The following is a 22,647-nucleotide window of genomic DNA, read 5'->3' on the forward strand; positions in this document are numbered from 1 at the left end:
CCAACTATACATTAACCATTGTGATTCACCTTTTTATTGTGTCTACAATGAGAATACGATGAAGTTCATTTATTCATTTGTTTCAAAAATGGTCCTGAAACTCCTGATATGCCATGTGCTGAACGTTTAATTGCTTTCTACAATAGAGGGAAGAGCAGTCACTAGCTAGCTAGTTATCTGAGTGACTAGGTGGGTGAGTGGACGGGTAGATTTGTGGATGGGGGTGGGTGGATGAATGAATGCGTTACTGAGTGGATGAATGAACAGCCAGGTAGATTGAAAGGATGGTAGAGAGCCTTCCTTTGCATTTCCGGGACCACGCCCACCGCACCCCCCACATCATCCAGTAAACGACAGTCCAATTTTCATTAGAGAATCACTCTCCTCACTGTCTGTACGTATGGTTTATGTAAATCTGGCCCCGTCTCTGACCAGTAGACCATTCTGGCCCATGAGACCACTGAGACAAGGCACAACCCATCAGCTCTAATTCTAGAACTGGGGCAGACATGACCTAGAAAGAGGGAACTCTTTGCTAGTGGACTTGGATTTGGGAGAGTATAAGCCTGGTTCTGCTTAGCAGGTTGTGGGTACACACAGAGAGAGCGTGCCTAGGAATGAAGCAGCCAGAGAGGAAAACTGAGGTTGAGAGAAGGGAAGAGTCAAGTACCGCTTCAATGACTTGAACATCTGACTCCTACCATGCCTGATACTAACACCTGGGCTTTTGAAGTCATGTGAGATTTTACATCTCCCCTTCTTTTTTCATATTTTTTTTTCCTTTTAGTCTCTCGCAATCAAAAGAGTTCTAAATAACACAGACACATAACCCAAGAGAGGGACCCAGTTTTACACAATGTGCTGGAGAAGATGAAAAGTGGAATCAACCACAGCACCCCACTCACTGCCTCCTGGCTAAATGACCACAATCTCTGGGCGACATGTGACTTGCCTAAACTCTGAGATACAGTCTATGATCTAATTTCAAATTGAACCATCTAAAAGCTAACTCTATGGGCCTACTTCTCAAATATACCCAAATTTTAGCCTTTTTTATGGCTAAAAAGCAATGTCAAATCATTTATTGATAGCCTTCTATTTAATCAAGCAAGTAAGCTCAGTTTGGAGAATGTCCCCCTTCCCGCCAAGGAACTAAATAAAACTATTTTCACTTTGAATTCACTTTCAACAAACCAAAAGGATGTGGCCAGAAAACATGTTTATTTTCCCCAAAGCAGTCCTGTGTGCAGAAGATTGCTCAGCATTGTTCTTGATAGATGATATTCTCCAAGGGTCTTCTCAGCTTTTAAACTCTTTGATTGTATGAAAAGACCAGAGAGAAACCTCTTTTTGCATTATCGTGTAATATCCTCCAACCTCAACACAGTGCCTGCCACAGAGCACATTCTCATTCTCTGCATTTGGCAAATAATGAAAAAATTTTGACCCTTCCATAATCCCTATCTGCTCACTGAGGGGGACCCTAGTAGAGAAGGATTTTTTAAACATTTTATTTATTTATTCATGAAAAACACACACACAGAGAGGCAGACATAGGCAGAGCGAGAAGCAGGCTCCCCGCGGGGAGCCCAATGCGGGACTTGATCCCAGGACCCAGGGTTCACAACCTGAGCCCAAGGCAAATGCTCAACCACCATCACCCAGGTGCCCCAAGAAGGATCTTAAGAGGCAGCTAGATTCCAAAGTCATCATATAAAAAAAGACACAGAGAGTCCTTTCACCTAAAAGTCCTCTTAAATTATCCATGCCATGAGGAAGTGGATGGTTTCTCAGTGTGTCCAACACAGCCCATTTCCCTCTGTCTTGAAAAGACCACTGTACCTTGGGCTTAGCCACTGACGACAAGGTTGAGTTGTGTTTAAGAGATCACAGTGAAGAAAAACAGCAATCTGGCACTTAGCATGGGGAGATGCTCATATTGCAAGAGCCAAGAGGACAAAAGGAGGGATCCATAGAGTCAGATTTTCCATCTCCTGCTTTCTCAGGCTATGAGTGGGATGGAGGCTGAAATAAACTATATGATTTAAAAGATTGTCCCTCCTCTAGCTTGGCCTCATCTTTCTTCACTCCCTCTCTCCCTTTCCATCCCTCCTCTCTCTCTCTCTCTCTCTCACTCTCGCTCTTGCTCTCGCTCTCCCCACTACCCACCTCATATAATATAATTTGAGTAAGTAAAATATACTTCTCACTGCAACTGTGATATATTCTTAAACATTCAGACTAATGGCTGTCCCTGGTAAAGGGCACAAAAAGGAGATTTCCTTCTATCTCCTGATGCCCATCCTGACACAGAACATTCTAGGCTTGATAGAAAGTGTTCTTTGCAAGTATTTTTCCTTCCATAATTCAGTTGATCTTGAGGAAGCAGAAAGATCAGAGGGAAATGCTACAAGCAAGCTCCACATTAGAGTCTAAAACCACTATGATTCATTCTTTTTCCATCCAAATAAAACCCATGTCTTTACAGTAAATGTGATGAATGGAAATGGCATCCTTGGAGATCTATATACATCTTGTGGGCCTTTTCCGCCCTTTCCCTCTCTTCTTCTCTTTTTTCCATTTTGCAATGCAACAAAGTTTCACAAGGAAGGATTTTATAGAAAATCCATGTCTGGGGATTTATTCAGGTCTTTGTCATAAATTATGGCAACATAGAACCAGTCTCTTGCTATACGATTCCAAATATTTCAACAAGGTGATTACAATAAAGTCCACAGCTTTCTTCAGCTGGAGTAGGGCTGGTGAGCCCAGCTGTTCTCCCAGATATGAGAGAGACAAACTCGATACAAAGGCTTCCTTTGATGAGAAGGCAAAGCTGGGTTTTGGAAGGGAAGGGGGTCTTTTTCCCCCCAAAGAATACTATGTTGAAATAGAATTATCTTTTTAAAACCTAGATCTGCATCGATGGGGCATGAAAATGACAGCACACAAGACGAAAGAGTTTCCCTGGATGAAACGTGACCTCACCCCTTGATTCATCTTTGCAGTTAATATAATGACCTTTAAAATCGAGTTGCCAAGACTTAGACAAAGTTAAAAAAAAAAATCAAGCAAGAAAGCCCAGCGAGGATCATAAGGGGTAGTTTAAATGCCTGTTAATTGGGAACCCTGTCATCTCTGACCTACAACATAAACCAAGGGAGTAGATGAGCTACTTTCCCCAGCGTTTCTACATAAAAATCGAGTGTGAGAATCCAGAATCACTTTGATAAGCCGTTTCCAATCTGGGCCAAATCTCTGTGGCCGTCCAGTCCTTGATGCAATCTCCATGGAGGCCACGAGGGATGGTCAGTGGTCCAGCTCACCAGCTCAGATAGGCAGAGTGGTCCTCTCCATCCTCTAAACAATGCTGCTGGTTAAATTCAGCTCTGAATAGGAATTTGTCAGTCCTTTCAGTTCCAAAAGCTAAAGTATCTGCAGAGGCCTGGATTGCCTTGGCCCTTCATGTCTCAGCGCTACAGCCACCTCCTCCAGAAGTCCTCCTTGGCCATGTTATCAAAAAAATCTTTCCAGACCCCAGTCACCAGTACCATCCCTCATTTGATTTTCTTCATGGGTTTTATTTATTTATTTATTTATTTATTTATTTATTTATTTATTTTTATGATAGTCACAGAGAGAGAGAGGGGCAGAGACACAGGCAGAGGGAGAAGCAGGCTCCATGCACTGGGAGCCCGACGTGGGATTCGATCCCGGGTCTCCAGGATTGTGCCCTGGGCCAAAGGCAGGCGCCAAACTGCTGTGCCACCCAGGGATCCCCTCTTCATGGGTTTTAAAGATCTATACTTCCTCATTAACATACTCCTTTATTTGTATGTTGTCGCTCTCCTCCCATAGAACCTGAGCTCTGAGAACCCATGTCCATCTTGTGTACCTTGGTGGTCACGGTACCTTGAACAGTGGCTGGATCGAGGCAGTTGTGGGGAAAAAATGTGAATAAGGGAATGCCTGTCCTTTCTAACACAAGCTTTTACACCTGTGCCTTATTTTGTGTAAGCCAAACTAATGAAAATCTGGCATCATATTTTTAAATAATCTAACAGTTTTTTCTCCTTGAAATTCCACCAAAGAATCCAACCGGCTTCATGAAGGCTCAAGGGGACAGTTATACCCTCTGACCTTTGGGAGCACCACAGGTAGAGATGGAAACACACCTCAACTTTGGAAATTAATTAATTCATTCATTCATTAGAGAGACCTGTGGCAGGTCAGGTCTTCTGGAAGCAGATGTGGATTTGAAGTCTAGGGTGTGAGGTATGTGGTAAGAAACTACACCGGGAAGAAGAAAGGGCATTAAGTGGGTTGGAGATACAGTAAGAAGTAAAATCACATGTCAGGCAGGTCTTAGCTCTGGAGCAAGTACCAGGTCACACCTGGAGTGACGTGAATGGGTCCTTAGCTCCTACCCCTGTTTCATGAAGTCACAGGGTGTGTGGGCTGACCTTGAAGGAGCTGACAGCTGGAGGCGAGCTTCCAGCCAACACTCCCTAGAGCCAGGCAGCAAGTCCGTCTTCAGAGGGACACTTGTACAGGACACTTCCTCTACATTCCAGTGTTGCAGGTTTCAAGCTCAAACCTGTGCACTTTCAGAAGTCTGGCCATCGGGTGTCCACTGAGTTCCTGCTGTCTTCGAAGAGGAGCCACAAATAGTCCAATTCCCAAATTAGAAGTCACGTCCTGTAAGTGCTTGCTGACTTGGCAGCAGCAACACTGACATAATTTCACAAATAATGATGTTATCCGAGGCAAAAGTTGCATTAGATCAATTACCACTCTATTTTGGTGCCATCTGAGTAGCTTGCTCTCAATGTTTATTTCAGTTCGCCTATTTTTAAACCAAAGCTCTCAGGCTTCTGAACCACAACCATGAGTACACCTTCCTTATCCAGTCCTTGAGAGCATGTGGCTCACTTTTTGAACTAAAGACAATGATTTGAATACCCTGCCCCCCAGTCTCTCTTCTCAGTTCCCTTTCTTTGTGTCCTTTAATTGGCAGGAGTGGGGGGTGGTGGTTCAGCTACAAACAGCGTCCAAAATTTAAGGCTTAAAAAAAGAAAAGAGAGAATGTTGTTATTTTCGGAGATTATAAGGCGATTAATTTACACCGTGACAACAGAAGGTATGGGTTGAACTGGAGGTTATCTTCCTATTGGAGAAGGATGTTGAACCTTAGTAGAGCTGGACTGTCAGGAGAAGTCCCTAACCTAAGATGCACACCCGTGTGGCTGGTGTTATGGGTTGAGCTGTGTGGCCCCAAAATTCATCTGTTGAAGCCCTAAAGCCACTATCTCAGAAAGTGACCTTATTTGGAAATAGAATCATTACAAAGATTGAAATGTGGTCGTTAGGGTAGGCACTAACCCCTTAGTGTCTTTTAAAAAGGGGAAATTTGGACAGACAGGCAGAGGGAAGAAGGTGTGGAGAGACACAGGGAGGAGAGGCCATTGTTATACGAGCTGAGTACACAAAGTGTCCCGCAACACCACCACTGCCCCCCAAAGAAGGAAAAACCCCAGTCCTCCTCCTGTGTGTTTCCTTTGCTCTCATACGACTACCACACAATACTTCTGACCCAGATGTCTGGGGGCTCTTCCCACACCACCAAGCCATGCTGCAGCCATCTGGGTGTCCTACAACTTCATTCTTACACTGTCAACCTGGAGATAGTGTCACATCCCACAGGTTAAGGGCTCAGTCCCCCAAGACTGGCTTCTCTCCCTACTTGAGATACCAGTCACAAGTAGTAGGTCCCCTGATTTACCCACAATGTCTCACTTGGCTACAAATCAGAGGTTCCCATGACCTCCCCCACGTGGATTCCATTACTTGCCAGAACAACTCATAGAATGTAGGGGAACACTTACTGACATCAAGCAGTTTATTAAAGGGTATGACAAAGGATATAAGGATATGGATGGATAACCAGGTGAAGACTTCTATTGGGTAAGGTCTGAGAGGAGGGTCCCAAGCACAGGAGTTTCTGTCCCCCTGGAATGGAAGTTGTCACCATCTCAGTATGTGGATATGTTCCCTAACCTGGAAGCTCCTAAAACCCATACTATTGGGATTTTATGGAGGCTTCCTCTAATAGCCATGATCAGTTATGAACTTTATTTCTGCCCCTCTCCCCTCTCTGGACAGTTAGGCATGTATGGTTGGGGGAGGTTACTGAAAATTGCAGGCTTCTAATCATGACTTGGTCTTTCTGGGGACCAGCCCCCATCCAGGAGCCCACCAGAGTCACCTCAGTAGAACAAACGAAGCTCTCAGTGCTCTTACCACTTAGGAAGTCACAAGGGTTTTAAGAATTCTGTGCATGGGGATCCCTGGGTGACGCAGTGGTTTGGCGCCTGCCTTTGGCCCAGGGCGCGATCCTGGAGACCCGGGATCAAATCCCACGTCGGGCTCCCGGTGCATGGAGCCTGCTTCTCCCTCTGCCTATGTCTCTGTCTCTGTCTCTGTCTCTGTCTCTCTCTCTGTGTGTGACTATCATAAAAAAAAAAAGAATTCTGTGCATGGAAAGAGGGGCAGAGCCCAAAGTATACATTTCTATAATCTCCCACCTCCAAATATGTTGAAGCCCTAGCCCTCCATGTGATGGGGCTCTTTGTTAAGGGAACCCTAGCAAACTAGCCCAGCTAGGATCGATCGGGAGAACACTGGCCATATGATCCTGATGGATTGCCCTAGCTCCAGGGTGAACCGTTCTCCAAGTCTCAGGAAGTGGAGAAATTTGGAGGATATAGTCCTGCTCCTGTGCAGGGGACCCATGAGGAAATAAAAAAAGCACTTCCCTGTGCCTTTTCTCTCCTCTCCAGCATTGTCTTCACCTTTTCATTCCCTGCCCACCACCACCCACCCCCCCCCCCCACCGGCCGCCCAGTGTCTCTTAGAATCTATTAGATGGCAGATGTGCTGGCTCTAACCCAGGGCTCCTCCATGATTCACTGCCCTCAGGTATGAAATGGGCATTATAAAACCATCCATGTGGAAGTGCTAATCCGAGGAATCCAAAGGATCGTATGTGCAACTGAAGTGCAGGCACGTAGTAAGTGCTCAGGAAACAGACACTACAACGGCCATTACTGTGGCAGCAAAAACTTTACGTTATACTTAGTCATTATCCATCACTGTAATTAAAAAGCAGAAATTATAAGTAATGGGTGGATCATTATTTATTTATTTGCTCATTATTATTATTTGTAAAAGAGGACTCTTTTGATCTCTCACCCTTGGGATGTGTCAAGGGTGACGTAAGCCTGGTTCTACAGTTTATAAGCAATGGGCTCCGGGTGAGTGCTTACGGGTCTGTAGGGATGGATGTGAAAGGGGTCCCAAAGCACACTGAGAGATTGCAGAGGATAAAGGTAAGGGTAGGGCAGGGAAAATGGCCATCCTGATGAAGGAGGAGTTGAGTGGGAAAAGAGGGCGAGGGGTGGAACCCTGTAACTGGGTGGGTTTTTTAAAAAGATTAATTAATGGATACATGTGTGCAAGTGGATGGAGAGGCAGAGGCAGAGAATCTCTCCCCAGCACAGAGCCCAATGCGGGCTCAATCCCATGACCCATGAGATCATGATCTGAGCCAAAACCAAGAGTCAACCAACTGAGCCACCCAAGCATCTCCCTGTAACTGGGTGGTTTTGAAACATCTGATAACTTTGGGGAAGAGGCAAGAAGAGTGATGAGTTTGTTTCCTACTCCCGCACTCACTCCCTCCAGTTGGTTAGTATGGAAGATGGAGCCCTTCATGCTTCACACGATACTCCTATGTCTTGGTTATCTCTTTGGAGACAAAGATTGCAAACATTTTCATGTTCTCCAGGGCCCAGAAAACATTCCAACTATGGTGATAATAAGAATTTAGGGTGGTTTTTTGTTGTTGTTTGTTTTTCTTCTTGCCTATGTTATTGTTTTGAGTCCTAATCTGTGTCAGGACCTTCAGTGACAAGCCATGTTGAACATATTTTTTATTCTCTTCACAATTCCATAATGTAGACTGTACTGCTACCCCATCTTGGAGAGATAAGAAAACCCAGGGGCAGACTTCAAGAGGCAAAGTAACTTGCTCAAGGTTCCAGACCTGGTAACCCCTGTATTAGTTGGCTAGAGCTGCCATGCAGAGTACTGCAGACTGGGTGGCTCAAAAAACAGAAATTTATTTTCTCATCATTCTGGAAGCTAGACGTCTGGAAGCAAGGTGAAGAAGGTGTCAACAGGGATTGTTCCTTCCCAGGCTCTCTTCTTGCTTCATTGATCTCCATCTTCTCCCTGTGTCTTTATGTGGTTTTCCCTCTCTGCATGTCTGTGTCCACATCCTCTTATGAGGACACCAGTCAGATGGGATGACCATAATGACCTCATTTTAACTTAATTAGCCCTTTAAAGACCCTAATCCAAATACCGTTACTCTCTGAGATACTGGGGGTTGGGATTTGTACCTACAACTTTTTGAGAGATATCACTGAGCCCATAACAAGCCCTCCCCCTACCTGTGTACGTGTGTCGTCGGGTCTAAAACCCATAGCATTGTTGAAGCTGCATGGTTTCTGGTATGATCCGAACACTAACGGCACCTAGAGTGGTGATTGTTTTCAGCTATTCTGACTACATCTGGGAGAAGGTCTTAACCAGCTGCTAGTGACTTTAACACTTTTCCAAAGCTTGCAGGTCTCCTTTGAACAAAGATCACCATCTGTCTAACTACACAGAATGTGATAGCCTTGCTTCTTTTCCTTGTATTTATTTTTCCAGGGATTTTCTAGTCACAGTAGGGAAAACCAGCCTTTCCTTCTAGGGTAGTGATGTCAAGTTTGCTTCTCAAATAAATGTACCTTTTCAAAAAGAAGGAGTCCATTTTTTATTCTTTTAAGTTTTTATTTTAATTCCAGCTAGTTAACATGCAGTGTTATATTAGTTTCAGGTGTACAATAGGGTGATCCAACAATTCTATACATTACCCGGTGCTCATCACCATAAGTGTGCTCTGAATCCCCATCACCTGTTTCACTCATCCCTTCACCCCTCTCCCCTTTGGTAACCACCAGTTATTCTCTAGAGTTATGAGTCTGTTTCTTGGTCTCTCTTTCTTTCTCTTTCTCTCATTCTTGTATTTCTCTCCTTTGTTTTGTTTCTTAAATTCCACATATGAGTGAAATCATATCGTATTTGTCTTTCTCTGATTGACTTATTTTGCTTAGTATTATACTCTAGTTTCATCCATGTCATTGCAAGTGGAAATATTTCATTCCTTTACAGTTGAATAACATTCCATTGTGTGTATTTGTATATATACATATATGTATATATATAGTATATATTGTTTTTATTTTTCCTCTTGCCTATGATGTTGAGTCCTAATATATATGTATATATACATAGTATAGTATATGTTGTTGTTTTGAGTCCTAATTATATTTTATATATATATATGATACAATGTGTATATTGTATCTTCTTTATCCATTCATTTAGCCATGGACACTTGGGCTTGCTTTCATATCTTGGCTATTGTAAATAATGCTGCTCTAAACATAGGGATGCATGTATCTCTTTGAATTAGTGTTCTTGCATAGTTTGAATACATACCCAGTAGTCCAATGGCTGAATCATATGGTTGTTCTACTTTTAACTTTTTGAGAAACCTCTGTATTGTTCCCCAAAGTGCTGCATCAGTTTGCATTCCCACCAATAGTACAAGAGGGTTCTCCTTTCTCCACATCCTTGCCAACACCTGTTGTTTGTTGTGTTTTGATTTTAGGCATCCTGACAGGTGTGAGGTGGTATCTCACTGTAGTTTCGATTTGCATTTCCCTGATGATGGGTGATCTTGAACACCTTTTCATGTGTCTGTTGGCCATCTGTAAATCTTCTTTGGAAAAATGTCTGTTCATGTCTTCTGCCTATTTTTTAATTGCATTATTTGTTTTTTTTTTTTTTTGGCTGTTGAGTTTTGTAAGTTCTTTATAGATCTTGAATAATCATATATATATATCTGATATATCATTTGCAAATATCTTCTCCCATTCAGTAGGTTGTCTTTTAGTTTTGATGATTGGTTCCTTCACTATGCAGAAGCTTTTTATTTTATTTTTTTAAAGATTTATTTATTTGAGAGAGAGTGTGTAAGAGATGGCATGTCCACATGCACAGGATGGAGGGGCAGAGGGAGAGGGAAAGAGAATCCCAAGCAGACTACATGAACTGAGTGCGAAGCCAGACACGGGGCTGATCCCACCACCTAGAGATCATGACCTGAGCCAAAACCAAGAATCAGATGCCCAACCAACTGTGCCACCCAGGCACCCCAGAAGCTTTTTATGTAGTCTCAATAGTTTATTTTGGCTTTTATTTCCCTTTCCTCAGGAGATGTGTCTAGAAAGAAGTTACTACAGCTGATGTCAAAGAATTAACTGCCTGTGTTCTCTTCCAGGATTTTTATGGTTTCAGGTCTCACATTTAGGTCTTTCATTCATTTTGAGCTTATTTTTGAGTATGGTGTACGAAAGTGGTCCAGTTTCATTCTTTTGCATGTTGCTGTCCAATTTTTCTAAAAAATTTGTTGAAGAGGCTTTTTCCCATTGAGGATTCTTTCCTGCTTTCTTGAAGATTAATTGATCATCTAATTGTGAGTTTATTTCTGGATTTTCTATTCTGTTCCATTAGTCTGTCTATTTTTGTGTCAGCACCATACTGTTTTGATTATCACAGTTTTGTAATATAACTTGAAGTTCAGAATTGTGATGCCTCTAGCTTTTCTTTTCTTTCTCAAGGTGGCTTTGGCTTTTTGGGGTCTTTTGTGGTTACATGCAAATTTTAGGACTGTTTGTTCTAGTTCTGTGGAAAATGCTATTGATATTTTGATAGAGATTGCATTAAATGTGTAGATTGCTTTGCGTAGTTTAGACATTTTAGCAATATTTGTTCTTCCGGTCCATGAGCATGGAATTTTTTCCCCATTTCTTTATGTCCTCTTAAATTTCTCTTTTTTTCCTCTTCAATTTCTTTCATGAGTGTTTTATAGTTTTCAGAATACAGGTCTTTTGCCTCTTTGGTTAGGTTTATTCCTAGATATCTTATTATTTTTGGTGCAATTGCAAATGAGATTGTTTCCTTAATTTCTCTTTCTGCTGCTTTGTTATTGGTGTGTAAAAATGCAAGAGATTTCTATACATTGATTTTGTATCCCGTGACTTCACTAAATTGGCTTGTAAGTTCTAGCAATTTTTCAGTGGAGTCTTTAGGGTTTTCTAAATATAGAATCATGTCATTTGCAAACAGTGAAAGTTTTACTTCTTCCTTAATTATTTGGATGCCTTTTGTTTCTTTTTGTTGTCTGATTGGTATGGCTGGTACTTCCAGTGCTATGTTGAACTAAAGTGGTGAGAGTGGACATCCTTGTCTTGTTCCTGACTTTAGGTGGAAAAAAGCTCTGTTTTTCCCCATTAAGGATGAGATTAGCTCCATAGCTTTTTCATATATGGCTTTTATTATGTTGAGATTTGTTCCTGCTAAACCTACTTTGTTGAGGGCTTTTTATCATGAATGGAAGTTGTACTTTGTTAAATTAGTATTTTTTGCATCTATTGAAATGATTGTATGGTTCTTATCCTTTCTCTTATTGATGTGATGTGTCAATATTATATATCTATTAATATTTTATTGATTTTCATATATTGAACCACCTTGTATTCCAGGAATAAATCCCATGTGATTGTGGTGAATGATCTTTTTAATGTATTGTTGGATTAAGTTTCCTGGTATTTTGTTGAGAATTTTTGCATGTGTGTTCATCAGGAATATCGGCCTGGACATCACTTTTTTTAGTGGTGTCTCTATCTGGTTTTTGTATCTGAGTAATGCTGGCCTCATTAGTGAATTTGAAAGTTTCCTTTCCTTTTATATTTTTTGGAATAGTTAAGAATAGGTTTAATGCCATCTGGTCCTGGACTTTTGTCTGTTGTGAGTTTTTTGACTACTAATTCAATTTCTTTGCTGGTTATTAATCTGTTCAAATTTTCTATATCTTCCTGTTTCAGTTTTTGTAGTTTATATGTTTCTAGGAATTTATCCATTTCTTCCAGGTTGTCCAATTTGTTGGCATCTAGTTTTTCATACTATATTCCTATGATTGTCATTTCTGTGTTGTTGGTTGCCATTTCTTCTCTCTCATTGGTGATTTCGCTTATTTAAGTCCTTTCTTCTTTTTTTCTTGATGAGTCTGGGTAGAGGTTTATCAACTTTATTGATTTTTTTTTTCAAAGAACCAACTCCTGGTCTAATTGATCTGTGCTATTGTTTTTCTAGTTTCTATATCATTTATTTCTGGCTCTAATCTTTATTATTTCCTTCCTTCTGCTGGTCTTAGGTTTTGCTTGTTCATTTTCTAGCTCCTTTAGATGGGAGGTTAGGCTGTTTGAGACTTTTCTTATTTCTTGAGGTCAGCCTGTATTGCTATAAACTTCTCTCTTAGAACTGCTTTTGCTGCATCCCAGAGGCTTTGGGCCATTGTGTTTTTATTTTCATTTGTCTCCATGTACTTTTTTATTTCTTCTTTTATTTCCTGGTTGATTCATTCATTGCTTATAGCATGTTATTTAATCTTCATGTATTTATGATCTTTCCTGATTTTTCCCTGTGGTTGACTTCCACAGTTTCATAGCTTTGTGGTCAGAGAATAGGCATGGTGATTTTGATCTTCTTGAATTTGTTGAGGTTTGTTTTTAAGCTAAAATGTGATCTATTTTGGAGAATGTTCCATGTGCACTTGAAAGGAATGTGTATTTTGCTGCTTTAGGATGGTATGTTCTGAATATATCTGTTAAATCCATCTGTACTGGTGTGTCATTCAAAGCCATTGTTTCCTCGCTGATATTCTGTTTACATAATCTGTCAGTTGATGTAAGCGGGATGTTAAAGTCCCCTACTATTATTACTTTATTATTGATTAGTTCCTTTATGTTCGTTATTAACTGTTTTGTTTATTTGGGTACTCCTGTGTTGGGTGCATAAATATTAACAATTGTTATATCTTCTTGTTGGATTGTCCCCTGTATTATTACATAGTGTCCTTCTTTGTTGTTACAGTCTTTGTTTTAAAGTCTACTTTTTCTGACATAAATATTACTACTCTGGGTTTCTTTTGACATCCATTTGCATGATAGATGTTTCTGTATTCCCTCACTTTCAATCTGTAGGTATCTTCAGGTCTAAAACAGGTCTCTTGTAGGCAGTATATAGATGAGTCTTGTTTTTTCTCCATTCTTTAATTATTATTATTTTTTGAAGATTTTATTTATTTGTTCATGAGAGACACAGAGAAAGAGAGGGGCAGAGAGACACAGGCAGAGGGAGAAGCAGGCTCCATGCAGGGAGCCCGACGTGGGACTCGATCCCAGGTCTCCAGGATCACGCCCTGGGCGGAAGGCAGCGCTAAACCGCTGAGCCACTGGAGATACCCTTTCTCCATTCTTTAAGAGTGAATCCATTTAAAGAAACAAAAGTAGTGAGCAGATTAGATGAAGAGTGGTTCATGGAGATGACAGTCTGTAGAAGTTCTTACAATGACTAAATGTAAGGAACCACCTATCCTCACTGCAGCCACAGGTACTGCTGAAACACAGAAAAGGAATCGTAAAGTCTGGGAGAGAAAATTTCTGAAGGAATGCCCCAGCTGGGGCTGTTGGGAGCAACTCAGGAGGGTCTGGGGCTGAAACTCTGGAGTCTTACACTGTGCTACAAAGCTGACTCACGAGGTACAGACCCCACCTGGGCAATTCCGCCCTTTTCAGCATTTGGCTTCAGAAACTCTCTTTCTTCTCCCAAGGGCTAAGAGCTTGTCAGTTTCAGCAAAGTCTTCTTTTCCTTAAATTTTCCCATCAAACAGTGCTGGGATGCTGCCTCTGGTGGTTCTTTGCTGCTCACCTCTTCACAGATTTTCCCAGAAGCCCATCAGGAAGGTGCTTACTGAGATAGGTGGGTTCCAACACCAGCTTCGTCACTGAGCAGCCACCAGTCTCCGGACAGGTTACGTGACCTCCCTGGATCTCAGTCTTCTCATCTGCAAAATGGGACTAACTATAGCCAGCTGTGCCAGTCAAGCAGGAAATCGCCTCCACAATGAGCTTCTGGCACCAGGTAAGCACTCAATAAACAGTAGCTATTATTAGCTTCCCCCAAGGCAGAGAAATGTAAATGTATACTTGCCAAGTGTTCTGGGAGTGTAGCCAAAAATCACCCCACCTCAGATGAAAATTTTTCCCAGCCTTGAGTTTAGGATTCTACTCTGTAATATATCTGCATTTGTTTTAATATAAAAATAATGCTTTAAATTACTACCAAAGACAATTAGTGCTCTAGAAAAGTATCCACTGCCATGAGCCCATCATTCCCTTGGATATAAACAACTTGAGCTTTGAGAGGCATGTAGGAATACCCTTTAATGTAATGGTTTTCAACAAAGAGCAGCTTTGTCCATAGGGTATTTAGCAAAGTCTGGAGACATTTTGGGTCACAACTTGGGGGTAGGGTAAGAGTGCTACTGGAATCGAGTGGGTGGAGACCAAGGATCTTCTAAACATCCTACCATGTGTAGGATGGCCCCCTCACAACAAAAAGTATCTGGTCTCAAACGTCAAGAGTGCAGGCATTGTATCCAGAAGGCTTTGTTGTTGAAGCAAGACTGGCTGGTTTGCTCTCATTCTCTCCCTCCTCCCCCTCTCTCCAACCAATCCTTCCTTATCATATCTCTGTCTTTGAGTGTTGTGGCTCTACGTGTGGAATAATGGAATGTTGCATTTATTGGCAAACTATTTTGAGAATCTCTATTTTAAAATGGGGATGGGGGCTTTATGGCAACAGGAGACATTTATACTGCCCTGTATTGCACGCCTCTTTAGACCAAGGCAGTAAGTGCCCAAATGCTGTCCTAAGCCCACACCAGCCCAGTAGTGCTCTGGAGTGACAGACTGGTCCCTCAAGAGATGGCAGTGAGCTGAGGCAGACCTCAGCAAAGCTATGCTGAGAACAGTTCGGGTCTTCCCACCTTCTCTGCCTGCCCTCATCTCCCTCTTCTGGACACTTCTAACTCCTAGGCGGGTTCATATTCTCAACCATCTACCTAAAATATTGCCTGGAATGTCAGTATTGTCAGGAGAAACAGAACCAATGGGATATGCATATATTTCTAGAAGGATATTTATTATAAGGAATTGGCTCCCATAATTATGGAGATGGGTGAGTCCAAGTCTGCAATGTGGGCTAGCTTGTTAGAGACCTAGGAGAGTACATGGTACAGTTCCAGGCCAAAGGCAGTCTGCTGGAGAATTCCCTCTTGCTCAGGGAGGCCCATCTTTTTGTTATATTCATTCCTTCAACTGATTGGGTGAGGCCCACCTACATTATGGAGGATGATCTGCTTACTCAAAGTTTACCAATTCAAATGTTCATCTCATCCAAAGCACTCTCCAAGTTAATGAATAAAATTAACTCTCACACCTGCTGACTAGGATGGTGGGATAAATCATGAGACTCTAACCTCATCCTGATATATGATTATCACATGTGCCCATCTCAAACCAGTATTGTCCAAATGTTGTTGCTATTGCTGATGTTCTTATTGGTTGTGGTAAAGGGGATGTTAGAAGGAAGAATAGAGGCTCACTTCTTTGGGCCAGCCTGAGGTTTATTCTACTGAGCAGCAACATGCTATGTTCCAGAGCAGGGATTGGCGAACTTCAGCCTGCTGCCTATTTTTGTGAATAAAGTTTATTGGAGCATAGCCATTCACTTACAAATTGTCTGTATCTGCTTTCATGCTACAATGGAAACATTGAGTATTGGTATGGAGCCCCTAAATATTTACTGTCTAGCCCTTTACAGAGAAAGTTTGCCAAACCCTCTTTGAAAGCATGGATTCTTAGGGTGCTGGGTGACTCTGTCAGTTTACAGTCTGACTTTGGCTCAGGTCATGATCTCCAGGTCCTGGAATCAGGCTCTGTGTTAGGCTCTCTGCTCAGTGGGGAGTCTGCTTGTCCCTCTCCCTCTGCCTCTCTCTCTCTCTCATAGATAAATAAAATCCTTAAGAAAAAAAAGCATAGACTTTATAGGCAGACTGTCTGGTTTTCATTCCTCATTCCTCTACCTACTGGCTGTGTGATTTGAGCAAGTTACTTAACCTCTCTGTGCCTCAATCTTCCACTCTGTATATTGGGAACAATAATAGCATCTTCATAGAAACATACTTGAAAAGTGCTAGTAATGAGGCCTGTCTCATTAAGTGCTCCATAGTTGTTGGCTTTCAGTATTATCCTAAGCCAGTATTTGTTTCCTGAAGGTATGTGAAGGATGACAGGACCAATTTGGCTGGAAAAGCTATTGAGGACATTGTGTTTGTTTTGTTTTGTTTTGTTTTGTTTTGTTTTGTTTTTTAAGGTGGTGGTCACCAAGAAGAAGGGAATATTGGAGAGAATTAGGAAGTTTGACATGCAAAAGGTAATGTCAGCCTCTCTCCTGAGACAACTACAGTGAAACCTGTCACTTATCAGTGCTTTTAAGGGTGTATGGGTTGGAGGTGCATGTTACCATGCTGTTTCCAAGACGGGCACTGGGTGAGAGCAAGAAGAGCCCCCTGAATCTGGTTGCACAGTTTTTTTTTTGCGGGGGGGGGGGGCACCCAGGGACACTTGCTGTCTCCTGGGGCCTCTGGACATGGGTAATTCCTGAGGATCCAAGGGGATACATTTCTAGTGGTGGAATATGAGACACATTCACATACAGGCAGTAGGGAGACTCAGGGAGTACGGATCCTAACCACTGCTCACAAAGCAAGCATCTACTTTTCCTATTGCAGCTGGTTCTAGACATAAGAAAGCCACCATCCATGTGGCCACTATAGGTCAGGATTGCAAGTGGCTGACTATGGGTGAAATGGAGTTGGCAGATACATTTTTTTAAAAGATTTTATTTATTTATTTATTTATTTATTTATTTATTTATTTATTTATTTATGATATAGAGAGAGGCAGAGAGATAAGCCCCACGGGGAGCCTGATGCAGGATTCAGTAGCAGGACCCCAGGATTACGACCTGAGCCAAAGGCAGATGCCCAACCACTGAGCCACGCTGGCAGAGACATTTTATTTAGTCTAAGCAATTTTTTTTAAAACTGAGCCAGGTTTTTAAAATCTAGGGGTTTTGCACATACATACAAAATGTCAATGTCTTCCTTATCTTGAAACATTAGGAAATGCAACAAGAACCCTCCTTCCCACATGACAACAATAGGCTAAAATTGGGCATCCTGTGCACTCCAAGTCACCCACAGTCCCCACCACTCCCTTTTGTCCTACATCTGGCCCCCAGAATTCATTCCTGTACTTGCTGGACCCCTGTAGGCATGAATTTGCAAGTTCTATTTCACATGTTTGCTAGAAGTGCCAGTAGAGGAGGAGAAGATATTTTTTAAAAGCATAACCTATAGCTGATGAATTTTTTCTGAATAAAATTCTTTCTGACTAAAATAAAGCTCCTGTAGATTCTGGAGTCATAAATAGTCCCTCACTTTACATTTAGGGAAACCAAGATTTAAAGAAATTCGTGGGCAGCCTGGGTGGCTCAGCGGTTTAGAGCCGCCTTCAGCCCAGAGCATGATCCTGGAGACTCAGGATCGAGTCCCGCATCAGGCTCCCTGCATGGAGCCTGCTTCTCCCTCTGCCTGTGTCTCTGTCTCTCTCTCTGTGTCTCTCATGAATAAATAAAATCTTAAAAATATATATAAAAAATAAAGAAATTCATTATTTTGTTCAGAGGATTAATAAACAAGTCCTTAAACTCCTGGGATGTGTGTGTGTGTGTGTGTGTGTGTGTGTGTGTGTGTGTGCGTGGTGTGAAAGGAGAGGAGAGGGAAGGGGAAGGAAGGAAGAAGGGGGGGGAAGAGATTTGCAGAGAGGTAAGAGAGAAAGTTATATTGACATGGACTATAGAGCAAACTTTTTCTCTTTTAATATAACATTTTTGTTAATCTGAAGAACAGAAATTTTCACCACCCTTGGAATTATTAAAATGGAAGTGTCTGTCCTTCCCTTCATTTGATCCCTCCCTCCTCTCCTAAAGTAGAGAAATAATAATATCTGATTGGGAAGATGAGATCTGGAGGTGATTTAGCTCTCAGCCTCTTGGACTTTCTTTTGGGGTGCTGGCCTTTCCCCCAACCAAGGGTGCCTTACATGGAGTCAACGTGCCTGGGTCAGGGCTCGGGGCTGGCCTTGTGGAGACAGGAGTGAATGCCCACCTCTCTCTGTCTTCACTCCTGGGGCCCAGCACAGTTCTCTTGCAGTTGGCGGGGTTAAGTGTTCTTGTTCCCCTGCCACTCCTCTTTAGTGGATCCCAGGACCCAGGCTCAGGGGCAGATACCAGAGAACCACTTTGGGGTCAAAGGTCCAAGCCATACCCTCCAGCCCGGAATTACCAATAATAAAGGTGATACATTAGCCAGCAATTTGTTTCTATGCCTACTTCTCAGTTGGTGCATAATGCAAAGGTAAAAAATGGGAGTGTTTCTAAATGACATGTGATGGGATTTCAAGAGGGGCAACAGCCAAACTTCCGCTCTGTGGGTTCGTCCAGAATCAAGGAATAGAAACAGCTCAGAGAAGATGACCTTCAGCAGTAAGGTCAGAGTCTGCTTTGGGCGAGTTGGTATAGACCACATCCCACATCAACACATTTGTGTTTATCAGTGGTTGTTACCACAAACATTTAGTCTTGGGCCAATTATGCCCCTGTGCCTGGGGAATCGTAACCAGTTCACCCGACAGACAGAGGGCATGGCCCTCGATAGGATGCATACCATGGTTGACCGGTTGGCCAATTGTCCTATTCTTGTTGCCTTCCATCAGGTTTTCTTTCTGTTTTATTTCCACAAAGAGAGAGGAAACTGTGAACAGATTGGCAGACCAGATAAGAGAGCAAGATCCCTCTGTACATTAATCACTTCCACAGACCTCTTCAGTTCCCAAATCATCAGAAACCATTAGATCTGTTTAACAGCAGGAGTTTTAGAGACAACCCCATTCATTCCAGAGTTCAGGCTAATGGGTTCATGGGCTTCAAGGTTTCTTGCTGCCTGCCAGTCCTTTGTGTTGAAAGCATCTTTAAAACACATCAACTCAAAAATGTATATAAGCGAATGTATCCTAGAAAAGGTGGGACTCTAGTCTAAGCATGGGTTGTCTCTTCATTGCCAATTGTAATGCAACCATTGGCTTCATCTAGAATATCCCCACCATCCGCATGGAAAATTTATTTGCTCACCTTGCTTTTACTTCCTTTCTGCAACCTTAGCCGTTTTGAGAGGCACTTTCTCAATTATGTAGACAACCACATATTGTGTGATTCATTTATGTAAAATGTCCAGGAAAGGTAAATCCATAGAGACAAAAAGTAGTTCATGGTTGCCAGGAGCTAGAAGTGGGAACAGGGGTTAACTGTACATGGGCAAGTGGGATCTTACTGGGGGGGTGGGGGGGGCTTCAGGGGGATGAAAAAAATAGACTATGGTGAGGGTCATACAACTTGGTAAATTTGCTAAAAAGTGTTAAACTGTACAACTAGAATGGGTAAATATTATGCTTTATAATTTATACCTCAATAAAGTTACTTATTTAGAAAAGGAAGAAAGTGAAGTAGATACTGTGACAATTGTTGATGTCTTACTCACATCTCCAAGGCCTTTAGTTTCCATGCAGGCTCACTGGCTCCCACCTCCAGTCCGAAGAGCTCCTTGCCTAAGGGCTTTCTCTGGCCACCAGAGCCCGCTCTGTCCACATGCTCATATTCCTTGTGAACAACCCTTGACCTCTCTAACTGCTAGGAATTGGTGTAAAATACCCCAGCTCTCTTGCCTGTGCACACATTTTACATGGTATTTCCCAGAGTTCTCTAACTGCCATTGAACCCTAGTCTCTCATATTGGTAATAAGAGATACATCTTATATGATTCTTCTCCTTCTCTTCCCTGCCTCAATGTCCTACCCCTTCCTTTTGGCATTTTCTGGGATTCCCAATCAAATACAATACTTCCACTTCTACCTTTTTCCCAGGGTCTACTTATAGGGTATCCCAGTAGTGAGGATATATTGGAAATTATTAAAAACTAATAGTTGATTAAATAATTTAAATTGAAGTTAGGCCATAGACTTTGGGGTCTGACTGCTCAGGTTAGAGTCTGAGCCTTACTTTACTACTTATGTGACTCTGCCTAAGCTACTTGGCCCTAAAGTCTTCTATCTCTTGTCTGTCAAGTCAGGATAACCATAGTGTCTATGTTATAGGGATAGTGTGAGGATGTGATGCAGTAGTGCAGCTGGAGCTCTTCACAGAGGAATTGGCACATAGTAACTGTGTAATAAGATGTAATTATATGTGATTTTATGGGGTGATGACTGGTCCATCAAATAATCACAGACATTTGAACCTGAAAAGAAAGGGTTGGTTGGATTTCCTGGGGCTTATTCACAGAGTGTGCCTTTGTAGCCAAAATCATAAAGCTTTGGGCTTATTGCTTGGGTGACAGGAGGACCACTCTCACCAAATGACACCAGCCATTCTGGGGTTAGGCAGAAAGTGGGACAGATGATACCTTATTTTGTCTGGATGAATAAACTAGATTGAATACTTCTCCAAAGGGACCCATTTAACTAAAGTAATTATAAAAAAATTAGTAGAATTAGTTTTATGACCTTTTGAAAAGAAGTAGACACTACCATATTTTATTGGATTCCATGTTAAGCCTGGATTGCAATCCTACTGTGCCTGATTGTAGACTTTGAAAAGTTATTTCCCTTCCCTTAACCTAGGTACTCGTATGTAAAAGGGAAATAGAAATGCCTACCTCTGAGAGGTATCCTGAAGATTACATGACTTATTTTATATAGAGAGAACTACGCAACTGTTAATGCTCCTCCAGTTGATGCTAACTTGGATAGGAATTTGGTTCCTTCCACCTGTAGGAAACAGAGCATGTGTCAGAGCTTAAGTGACCATCATTAAACTGGCAGAAGTGATCCAGCAGACATGGCAAATGCATGGCACATGCACCACCATTCCCCACTCTGCAATAATGGCAGACATTACTAATCGATCATTGCTCTTTTCATTTGAGTTTGGATACAGTCCCAGCATCTTTTCCAGCAGAGCACTCTATGCCACCACCACCAACTGATCAAATTTGGCATGCAAGATGAAAGTTATTTGCCAACTTGTAGTGTAAGCTTAAAAATAACAGAGTTGAGCACAAATTCTGATACTCAATAAATACTTAATAAGTGGATGACTAAGAATAAATGGAATGAGATTATTTAACACTGCCATCACCTGTGTCTTTACTAACAATCTTGGTCAGAGATCAAGCCTAAATTCCTCGAGTTCCTCTACCCGTCATGTGGATCTTTCCTTAGTGATGGAAAGTTTTGGAGAATACCTGGAGTATTCATAATTATAGTTCCAAAGGAACCTCCTCAGAAAAATCTATATATTGGTATGATCTTATCTGGAGAGATTAAATCTTAAGTAACAGCATTTCTGTCCAGCACCAGCTGCACGGAAACGTCCCAGAAGTCTAAGTTATCTGAAGAGCTATTCTGGCGACGAAGGAGAAATCCTTAATTGGTAGAACATAGCCAACTATTTTCTGACCAGGAGGCACATCTCAAAACTGTATGTCAGGAGGCTGCAACTGAGCTGTAATGCTGAGGCCGATGGCGATCTCCTTAGGAAATTGGTTTTAGCTGTAGGAATGACTGCTCTTTTAAAGCAAAAAGACCGGCATCTGACATCAAGTCTGCAATTCCAAACAGCCCTTGCTATTAGTCACTGCAAGATTGATTCATGCTCCAAGTTTTGCTTTTTTCTATTATGAATGTGAAAGTATTAATTATATTTATACAATTATGAAAATTAAACACATTGATCATAAATGCAGAAAATCTGAAAGAAGAAAACAAAATCACCCAGGGGTGTCTGGGTGGCTTAGTCAGTTAGGCTGCCAGCTCTTGGTTTTCAACTCAGGTCATGAGGCTAAAATCTGGGGTATTTCCAGTCCGCCTGGGTGGCTCAGCTAAGCCTCTGCCTTTGACTTAGGTCATGATCCCAGGTCCTGGGATCAAGCCCTCATTAGGGCTCCCTGCTCAGTGGGGAGTCTGCTTCTCCCTCTACCCTCTGCCCCAGCTCGTGTGCTCTCATTCTCTCTCAAATAAATTTTTAAAAATATTTTTAAAACCTGGGATATTTCCAGGGCACCTGAGTTGGTTAAGCGTCTGCCTTTGGCTCAGGTTGTGATTCCAGGGTCCTCCAGTGGAGCCCCATCTGGGGTTCCCTGCTCAGCACTGAGTCTGCTTATCCCTCTTCCCCTACCTCTATTCATGCTCTCTCTTTCTTTCAAATAAATAAATAAAATCTTAAAAAAATCTGTGGTATTTCCATCTTGTCATTTTTCAACACATATTTTATGATTATGCTTGTATATTACACACAAATATTTTATAACCTGAAGGTTCCTTACAATTTAACTTTATTTTTACAAACTCTCCATACACAATTTTTAAAAAGACTTTTATTTATTTTAGAGAG

At 41.9% G+C, this 22,647-nt stretch overlaps 1 long non-coding RNA gene across 3 annotated transcripts; it reads right to left on the minus strand.

Moving 5' to 3' along the window:
* Nucleotides 1-1,358: 1,358 nt before the first annotated feature.
* On the minus strand, nt 1,359-21,096 carry LOC144319049 (uncharacterized). Of its 3 annotated transcripts, XR_013384967.1 has the most exons (5): nt 20,912-21,096; nt 19,739-20,494; nt 19,333-19,482; nt 18,869-18,926; nt 1,359-5,064 (listed from the first exon to the last, which is right to left on the minus strand). It is a non-coding gene; the product is annotated as an uncharacterized LOC144319049 (long non-coding RNA). The 3 variants fall into 3 exon arrangements; XR_013384966.1 differs by lacking the exon at nt 18,869-18,926 and having other exon boundaries at nt 19,739-19,922; XR_013384965.1 differs by lacking the exon at nt 18,869-18,926.
* Between the last annotated feature and the right edge of the window lie 1,551 nt (nt 21,097-22,647).

Source organism: Canis aureus, chromosome 8 (genome assembly GCF_053574225.1).
Source record: "Canis aureus isolate CA01 chromosome 8, VMU_Caureus_v.1.0, whole genome shotgun sequence".
Taxonomy (NCBI): domain Eukaryota; kingdom Metazoa; phylum Chordata; class Mammalia; order Carnivora; family Canidae; genus Canis; species Canis aureus.